This window comes from Monodon monoceros, unplaced genomic scaffold (assembly GCF_005190385.1).
Source record: "Monodon monoceros isolate NGI ecotype Baffin Bay Population unplaced genomic scaffold, NGI_Narwhal_1 Super_Scaffold_6, whole genome shotgun sequence".
In the NCBI taxonomy this organism is placed as follows: Eukaryota; Metazoa; Chordata; class Mammalia; order Artiodactyla; family Monodontidae; genus Monodon; species Monodon monoceros.
In genome coordinates, this window is record NW_021703783.1 from 34019466 (window position 1) to 34029653 (window position 10188).

Here is a 10188-nt window from a genome sequence, read left to right on the forward strand (position 1 = left end):
AGTATCATTATTCCCTCTGCTTCATACCACCTTTATTCTGTCAGGAAATCCATCTGGCTCTATCTTTAAAAGATATCCAGAATTCAACCACTTGTCTTTACCACCATGCTACTACCATGGGCCAAGCCACCATTATCTCCTCCAAGGACTGTTACACTATCCTCCGGACTTTCCTGCTTCTATCCTTCCCCTTTAGTCTATTCTCAACACAGTGGCCACAATGACCCTTTGATAGTGTAAATCATATTATATCACTTCCCTGTTCCCCCTGTCACTCAGAATAAACACCAAAGACCTTACAATGAAATACACCTCATTATCTGACCTCTTCTGTCACTATTCTCTCTGTTTACACCCCTCCGGTCACACTGCCTCCCTGCTGTCCTTTGAACATACCACTCAAGTTCCCACTTACCAGTATCTCCATCTATGTGCTCTGTCTTCCTGCTTAGATCCTTTGCATTCCCTTTTCCAGCGGCCTAAAATGCTCTCCCCACAGATACCCACATGACTAATTTCCTCACCTTCTTCAGATCTTTGCTCAGATGTCATCTTTTTTTTGGGGGGGGGGGTGTACGCGGGCCTCTCACTGTTGTGGCCTCTCCCGTTGCGGAGCACAGGCTCCGGACGCGCAGGCTCAGTGGCCGTGGCTCACGGGCCCAGCCGCTCCACGGCATGTGGGATCTTCCTGGACCGGGGCACGAACCCGTGTCCCCTGCATCAGCAGGCGGACTCTCAACCACTGCACCACCAGGGAAGCCCGAGATGTCATCTTTTTAGTGAAGCCTTCTATGACCTCTTTATTTATAATAGCAAAAACCACCTCCAGTCCTCCTGTATTACATTCCCCCCACAGCCTTTATCAGATTCTTACACTCTTCTAATTTACTTACACACTACCCTCATGATTTGTTATCTGTCTTCCTCCACTAGAATGTAAGCTCTTAAGGGCAAAGATTTCTGTCTGTTTTGTTCACTGATGTATCTCAGGCACTTCAAAGAGTTCCTGGCGCACATTCCTCTCTTTGCACGTGCTTAGTAGAAATTTGTTAAATGAAAGAAATGAATGACTGAACAAATGAATAAATGAATGAATGCATAGAACTCTGCATCCAACATTTCATCAAAATGCAAATGGAATAATTGCAAATTTTGAGCATGTTCTATGCTATAAGCAAGTCTAAACAAATATTAACAATCCCTATCATACAGACAAGTGTGGAAACATACTCGCAATTATAAAAGAGGAAGTACAGAGTCCGTCTGAAAGCAAAAACAGGAATGTCTCACCCAGAATTCTATGTTCAGGTATATATTAATGGAAAAAATAATATGTAGGAAATTTTAAAGATATGCATAGCTGAGTATGAGAAGCAAAGTACAATGAGATTAGGGTGCTCTAGACAGAATGAAGGAACATGAGCAAAGACCTGACGGCAATAGTGAGAGTATGAAGAGGGAGATGCACTGAAAAATGTCTGGAGTTAGGAGATGGTTGGATTGAGAATTAAGCAGGAATCATTTCACAAACATCCGTGTGTGTCCTATTAAAGAATTTAAGCTTCATCCTAAAAGCAAGGGAATCTTCTGGTTCCTTCATTTCTTTATCAGCAATGACCTTTCTCTCCATCCTATCAGCCACTCATCCCCATGGTCCTATCCTAGACCTCATCACTACTAGAAACTGCATTACTTCTAAACTCTTAATTTTACAATATTACAATACCACACCTTTCAGCCACCAGATCTCTTGTTCATGTATTCCCACAGCTACAAACCTTCAGCCCTTCCCTCAACTAGCCTAGATCATGGTACACTATCATGATCACACTCTTTCCAAAGACCCTGAGCTCTCTTATCCTTTTATCCCTCCATACTACTCTCTTGTCAAAACCCTGATTGTTAATCTGCCTTCTTCATATATGCACTGGCATCTGAAAATTGGTAAAGAAAAATCATGAATGTAAAACTTGTTTATCTTTAAATTCGTATCACAGACTGAAAGCAAGCGGGACCCTGTGGGGTCCTCCCAGGTACAAATCCTTTCCATGTTTCTTTTTTGTAGGAAATGGGCTTTATTCAGCCTCCTAGACCTTCCTGAATATTAAAGGGAGAATCAAACTGGTACTAATCAGGGAAGTGAGGGAATGCAGAAACAAAGGAGGAGAAGTCAAGAAACAATAGTGCTGCTATTAAAGCAAGATCTCCTTCCTCCTCGAGAGATATACATAACAAAATCTTTGAGTTCTTCTGCAGGAACTAAGGCCCTACCCAGGTGGAGGGTGGTAACTTCAGGCTGAGCACAATATTCCTGGAGTGCAGCCCTGTTACCTCATCACTGACCACTCAGAAGAAATTCACACTCCCCGCAGCCCGCATACCCAGTTTTGCTGATAAAACTTCTCCCCAAAAACAGTCAGGGAGTTTGGGGGTATTGAGTCACTCATTCTACTTGCTTGGGCCTGCAATAAACCTTTCTCTGCTCCAGACTCCAACTTTTCAGTTTGTTTTGCCTCTCTGTGCTGCAGTAACATAAAACTGGGTTCGGTAACAAGTACACAAAAAGACACAGAAACCCTCGCTACTCTGTTTTTCTGGTAGATTCACTTTCCCACACCCTCTTTTATCTCCTTTTTCCTCTAACCTTCCACACCCCTCCTCAGTCTTCACCTTCACTGTCAGCTGAAGACTTTGCTAGGGAACCATCGACCGAAACCACCATCCTTGGCCAGACATGATGATAACCGCTTGCATGAGTTGTCTCACAACACAAGGTCCCAATGAGGAACACGGTGCTCCTGCTGAGAACTAACTGAGAGAATTCTGGAGGGGCCACAAGGAGGGAGTAGACATCTGCCAACCTCCCAGAAACCCTCACGCTGGGATCCATCTTGGCTGAGACATGCGTGCACCATCAGGCAGGACCCTAAGTCAGACCAAATATGAACCAAGAAAGATGATTGGCCAGAGACAACCCAGAAACTAACCCCATTACCATAAAACCTGAGACTGTGAGTCACGTGGCAGCGCAGTTCCCCTGCTGCTCTCTGCCAGCATGCCCCTTCCCAATAGTCTTTTGCTTTATCAGGATGTGTGTCCTCGGACAATTCATTTCCAAGTGTTAGACAAGAGCCCCCTCTTGGGCCCTGGAAGGGGTCCCCCTTCTGGCAACATACCTACACAGAGATGTGTCTCTGCACTGCCCTTTTCTGTGAGTCCAGGGGAGAAAGTGCTCTCCCCTGCTGAAGGAAGGCCCCTCTTCCACACATGGCCCTTTATCCAATCCCTCCTGCTGTCATCAAGACTGTCTCCTTCTCTCCCGTTCCTACATTGTTGACATCCCCTCTCAACTAAAGCATTCCATTGCTTCCCCGATATTCTCTAGTAGCTTTGACTTCAAAGAAAAGGACCTCACTTCACTGTATACACCCGTCTACATTCCACACTACTTTTCCACCCTCCTTCACAGCAAAACTGCTTCAAACTTTTTCTATACTCAACCCTGTCTGCTTTCTCACTTTTCCTCATCTCTCTGAAACTGAGCAGGACCCTGTGGGGCCCTCACAGGTACAAAAGGCTTTCTGTGCCCCCCGTTTCTTGTTTGTAGGAAAAGGGCTTCAGCCTCCCAGGCCTTCTCTGAGTTCAAAAGGGAAGACTCAAACAGTTACTAATTCGGGACCATATAGCAATGGGGCAGGGTCCTCGTTCCTCCTCAGGGGATGTGCAGCAATGGGATACTGAGTTCTTCCACAGGAGCTGGGAAGAACTCCCGAGCTCCACCCAGTTAGAGGACGGATGGTAACTTCAGGCTGAGCACAAGTATGTGGACCCCAGACTGGTTGCAACCAGAGGGGTGGTGACTGAGATTCCTGGAGCACCACCCTGTCACCTCCCCACCAACAAATCAAAGGAAAGTCACATACCCTGCAGCCCTCTTCCCCAATTTTGCCTATAAAACTTCTCCCCCAAAACCATCAGGGAGTTTGGGGTTTTGAGCCACTCATTCTCCTTGCGTGGCGCTTGCAATAAACCTTTCTTTGCTCCAAACTCCAACGTTAAAGTTTGTTTGGCCTCACTGTGCACCTGGGTTTGGCAACACCTTCAATGGGCTCCAATCTGGCTTTCACTTACATTTAAGACTATTTTTGTCAATGTCATTTTCATTCTCTCTGTTGTCAAATTCAAAGAGCTTTTCTCTGTCCTTATCTTACCTCTCAGCAGCATTCCAGGAGGAGGTTAGCCTTTTCTTGTTATAATCTTCTCTTGGCTTCCTGACACAATGCATTCTTGCTTTTCCTCTCACCTCACTGCCTCCTCCTTCTCAGAGACGATGCCTCCTTCACAAACTCTTTGCTGGCGTCCCTCAGAGTCATTCCAGGGTCCTCTTCTGTTTTCTCTCTACACCTTTTCTTCCATGATCCCACCCAATAGTTTTAAATACCACCTATATTTTGATGATTCCCAAATTGGTATCTCCAGTATGGATGTCTCCTCTCAACCCCAGGTACTCATAACCAACTTTAACCAATGTCCATTGAATGACTCAACAGCTTCATGAACCCAAAATTGAATTTCCAGTTCAAACTCATTCCCCATACCTTCACCGTCTTAGCAAATGTCTTCTTTGCTCATCTCACTGCTCAACCCACAAGGCTCAGAATCTTTGTGATCCCTTCATTTCCGTCATTCATCACATTTAATCCATCAGAAAGCCCCACTGATTCTAGCTTTACAGCCTATCTCAAATATATCCATTTAAACTGCCATCAACTTTGTCCATGCCACCATCATTTCCTCATTTCCCCTCTAGTCTACTGAATAGTCTTTTCCTCCCTCCCTCCCTTCCTTCTTTCCTTCCTTCCCTCTTTCCTTCTTCCTATTACAGAGCAATGTGCCCCCAGTGCAGAAAGCCAAACTCTGACAGCAGGTGTTTGCAGCAAAGTAAGAATTTATTTGCAGTAAGTCAAGCAAGGAGAATGGGCAGCTCATGCTCAAAAGACTCAAATTCCCAGTGGCTTTCAGGCAAGGGTGTTTAAAGACAGTATTAGGGGAGAGGTTCGTAGAATGTGTGATCACCTCTTGGACTTTCTTCTGATTGGTTAGAGGTGAAGTAACAGGGTAATGTTTCAGGAATCTCAACCTTCTGGTTCCAACCAGTCTGGGGTCTACATCTTGTGGTCAAAAAGTAGTCATCATCCTCCACCTAGTTGGGGGAGGGGGGTCTTAGTTTCTACAGAACGATTCAAAGATACGCATCAGATTGTTATATTTATCCCTTCAGGAGGATTTAGGAGTCCTGTCCTGTTGTCCTAATCTTTAACTGCTTGAGCCTGCTCTCTGGAACGTGGGGAAGGCCTAGGAGACCAAAGCCCTTTTCTCTACAAACAAGAAACAGGGAACAGAGGGGATTTTACCTGGGAAGGACCCCCAGGGTCCTGCTTGGTTTCAGTCTCCCCTTTTCATTGATACTCCTCAATCCTGAGAGGAACAGGGGCAGGACAAGAAAGGGAATAAAGTTTTGGATAGAGAGATTAATCATAAACTCAGAAAGGGAACTCAGTTTTAGGGGGACTCGGTTTCCCTTCCTTCTCTTTCTTTCTCTCTCTCTTTCTCCTTCCTTCCTTTCTCTTTCTGCCTACTTTGTAATCTCTTGCCTATCCCTTCCTACCCCATTCCCCGCAACAAGAAAGTGATTTTAAAAAATAAGAAGATTACTCCCTCACCCTTCCCTGGGTTCTATTGCACTTATAATAAAATCCAAACCACTTACCGTGTTTTATATGACTGGGCTTCATCTAGTCCCTGCCCAACGCTACAGCCCCTTCCCCTTTGCTGAACAATGCTTATCCCCATAGATTCTGCTCCAGTTCCACAGACATAGCATGTTTTCCAGTCTCGAAGCATCTGCACATGATCTTTCTTCTGCTGGGAACCTTCCTCCCACCACTCCTGCACATCCAGCTTCTTCCCATCCTTCACAATGTGCCTGAAATGTTACCACCCAGGGTAAAGTTTGCCTCATATCTACCTTGTTTCTTTTCTAGAACTTATTATAATTTACACTTTTTTATTGACTTAGATTGTCTGTTCAGTAAAACTGAACATAAGCTGTGTGGGCAATGACCACATTGAACTTGTTCACCATGATATTCCTATAGTCTAGGACAGAACCTTGCAAACACGTATTTCTTTTTCTTTTTTTTGCGGTACGTGGGCCTCTCACTGTTGTGGCCTCTCCCGTTGCGGAGCACAGGCTCCGGATGCGCAGGCTCAGCGGCCATGGCTCACGGGCCCAGCCGCTCCGCGGCACGTGGGATCTTCCCAGACCGGGGCACGAACCCGTGTCCCCTGCATCGGCAGGCGGACTCTCAACCACTGCACCACCAGGGAAGCCCCGCAAACACGTATTTCTTGAATGAATTAAGTACCAAATCAATGACATACCTGGAGGGAAGTGACATGATCAAATCCATGTTTTAGGGCAGTGGCTCTTAACCGGAGGCAATCCTCCCTCTCCCCCAGGGATGTTTGGATGTTTTGTATTGTCATGACTGGAGTGAAGGAGGACTTGCTAGTGAGTAGAGGCTAGGGTTGCTGATAAGCATCCTGTAAGGCACAGGACAGCCCTACACAACAAAGAATGATCTGGCCCCAAATGCCCACAGTGTCAAGGTTAAGAGATCCTGCTTTAGAGAGATCAAGGTAAAATTTAAAGAATACATTATTGCTAATCTCTTCCTCAGCTGGCAGTGGGGAGACCAATTAGAAGGTCGTTCCAGGTAAGAGAGGATGTCCTATAATAGAAAAAAGTATGTGGTAAGGAGAGAAGTAAATACACGTTTAGGATGTTTGGATATAGGGTAAATGTTTAGAGCTGACTATACTTTGTAAATAACCATTGGAGGAGAGAGAGAGTCAGACAGACAGACAGACAAAGATATCCAGGATTACCCACAAGTTTCTTGTTTAGATGTCTAGATAAAAGCAGTGCATTCATTAAGTCTGAAGATATAGGAAGCTGAGCGCACTTGGAGAAGAAGATGAAATCAGTCTTGAATGAAACATGAAGTTAATAAATGGCTGGGGAACTCACAATTCGAACCTAACAAATTCCATCGCTGAAGTAAAAAAAAACAAAACCCAAGATATAAATTCTCAGAGATAAATCAAGACAAATCTTATAAAGGTGAAAACAATATGGTATGAAAAAATAGCATACAGTACAATTACTAGAGATATTTCACAAAAGGAAAGAAAAGAGAATAACATGAAATAAGGTAAAAAGGAATAAAAACTTCAGAAATGCAGTGATTCAAAATACCTAGAGAAATCATTGAGAGCATACAATAAAGCAGAAACTGAATTTACAATAAGATGATAATGAGAGTAGGAAACCTTTAAACTGATGTATAATCCCTTTTAGCACAAGTGAGCAATTAAATGGCCAGTTTGGATTACTCATGTGAAAGGAATTTTAAAGTTTTATAATATATATAGAAAAGATCTTTTCTATATGTATCCCCTTTAAAAACAATGGTGGTAAGGCTTCTGATTTTATTTCTGACCTGTATAACTTGAAGTTCTTCATCATAAAGAAGATTTGTATATGTTTATGGAACCACAACATAAAAATATACTTTTGACTGAAAGAAATTATACTTTAAGATCAAGGCTTAATTGTAAAAGACTACAATATTTTAAAATACTGGTTGTGGGACTTTCCTGGTGGCACAGTGGTAAAGAATCTGCCTTACAATGCAGGAGACACAGGTTCGATCCCTGGTCAGGGAACTAAGATCCCACATGCTACAGGGCAACTAAGCCTGCGCCACAACTACTGAGCTCACGCACCTCAACTAGAGCCCATACGCTCTGGAACCTGTGCGCCACAATGAGAGAAAACCTGCACACTACAACTAGAGAGAAGCCCGCGCACCACAAGGAAGAGCCCGCACACTGCAAGGAAAGATCCCGTATGCCTTAATGAAGATCCGTGTGTCGCAACTAAGACCCAACGCAGCCAAAAATAAATTAAATAAATAAATAAACAATAAAGAAATTTAAAAACAAACAAGTAAATAAATAAAATAAAATACTGGTTGTGGTAGGCTGAGATATCTTCCCTCCAAAGATGTCAGATCCTAATCCCTGGCACCTGTAAATTTTACCTTATCTGGAAAAAGGGTCTTCGCAGATGCGATTAAGTTAAGGGTCTTGAGATGGGGAGATTATTCTGGATTATCTGAGTGGACTCTAAATGCAATCACGTGTAATCTTATAAGAGGGAGGCAGAGGGAGATTTGATACAGGCGGAAGTAGAGAAAACATAGACAGAAGAGGAGGCCATGTGACTATGGAGACAGATTGGAGTGATACAGCCGCAAGCCAAGGAATGCTGGCAGCCAGCAAAAGCTGGAAGGGGAAAGGAATAGATTCTCCTCTAGAAGTTTCAGAAGAAGCTAGCCTTGCCAACACCTTCATTTCAGCCCATTAATATTGATTTTGGACTTCTTGCCTCCAGAACTATGAAAGAATACATTTCTGTTGTTTTAGGACACCAGTTTGCAGTAATTTGTTATTACAGCAGCCATAGGAAACTAATACAAAATAATATTTTAAATACTTGTATATTTAAAAAACAAGAAGGAAAGTAGGGAGAGATGAGACGAGATGTGCAGATATCTGATCTCAGAGGACACTGTAAACTATATGAGGGAGGTTGGTCTTGATCTTAGCTTAGGGAAGAACCACAAAAAGGTTTTAATCAGAAGAATGGTCTGATCAAATTTGCATTTTAAAAGGATCCTTCTGACTACAGCCTGGAGAAGGAGTTGGAAGGAAGCTAGAAGGAAGAATGCAAAGAGACTTCTAGGAAACAAGAAGGGGTTGCAAACCAGAGGGACTGGTGATCTGGAATGCATTAGCGGCTGTGGGGATGGTTAGAAGGGGCCAGGTTGAAGAGATGTTTAGGAGAATGCATAGACAAGACTCAGTGATTAATTATACATGAGGGGAGCAGGGAAGAAAGAGTCAAGCTGACTCCCATGTTGCTGACTTCAGCAACTGTTTGTCCTATTTTACAATTACCCAAAGAAGGAAATACTGCTAAAGATTTGAGGCGAAAGAAGAACTCATTTGAATTTGAAATGTCTGTGAGACATCCAAGTCAATGTGTGTTTTCTAATTTTAAAAGTAACATGATTTGTAGTAGATTATTTGGAAAATGGAGGGAAAAAAGAAAGCAAACATCATCTTTAACCCCACTACTCAGAGACAGTTACAGTTAATACATGGGTGTATAGTCTTTTCTTTAAACCTGTATACACACACACACACACACACACACAAGCAATATTAGGTGATTAAAATACTGTTTTGTAATCTGTTTTTCCCTTTAACAATGAATCATGGCCATTTTTATCAATCATCATTCTTCTACAATACTTTCAATGGCTGCATAGGATTTTATTATATAAATCTGCTACAACTGATTTTAGCAGTCCCCTATTGTTATCAAACCCCTTTTGTCATCAAAATATATAACGAGAGGACTTTTAGGGCAGTGAAACTATTCTGTAGTTAAATGTCATTATACGTTTTTCAAAACGCATAGAATGCACAACACCGAGAGTGAGCTCTGATGTAAACTATGGATTTTAGGTGATAATGGTGTGTCACTGTAGATTCTTTCATTGTAACAAACGTACCATTTTTGTGTGAGATGTTGATAGGAAGGGAGGTCGTGTACATGTGGAGGCGGGAGGCATATGGGAACTCTCTGTACCTTCTGCTCAACTGTGTTGTGAACCCAAAACTGCTCGAAAAAATAAAGTCAAGTGTATTATGATGAGCATCCTTGTATGTAACTCTGTTTGCATATTCCTGACTATTTCCTTAAGATAAATTCCAGTAAGTGGAATTGTCTGGTCAAAAGGTATGCTCATTTAACAACTTATTTGTGTTACCGAATACCCCTCCAGAAAGTTTATGGTAAGTTACACCCCTAAGAGAGTACACTTGAGTTGATTTCTCATCCCTGACTCAACACTGCCCATATCGTATTTCACTCCACACCTCCATTTACCCCATCCTCAAAATAATGCTATTGAAACATTATTGGATATTTCCATCAAAAAATCCCCATTTTCTCAACCACAATATAGTACCAAGTTCACTCTGTTTTTTGAC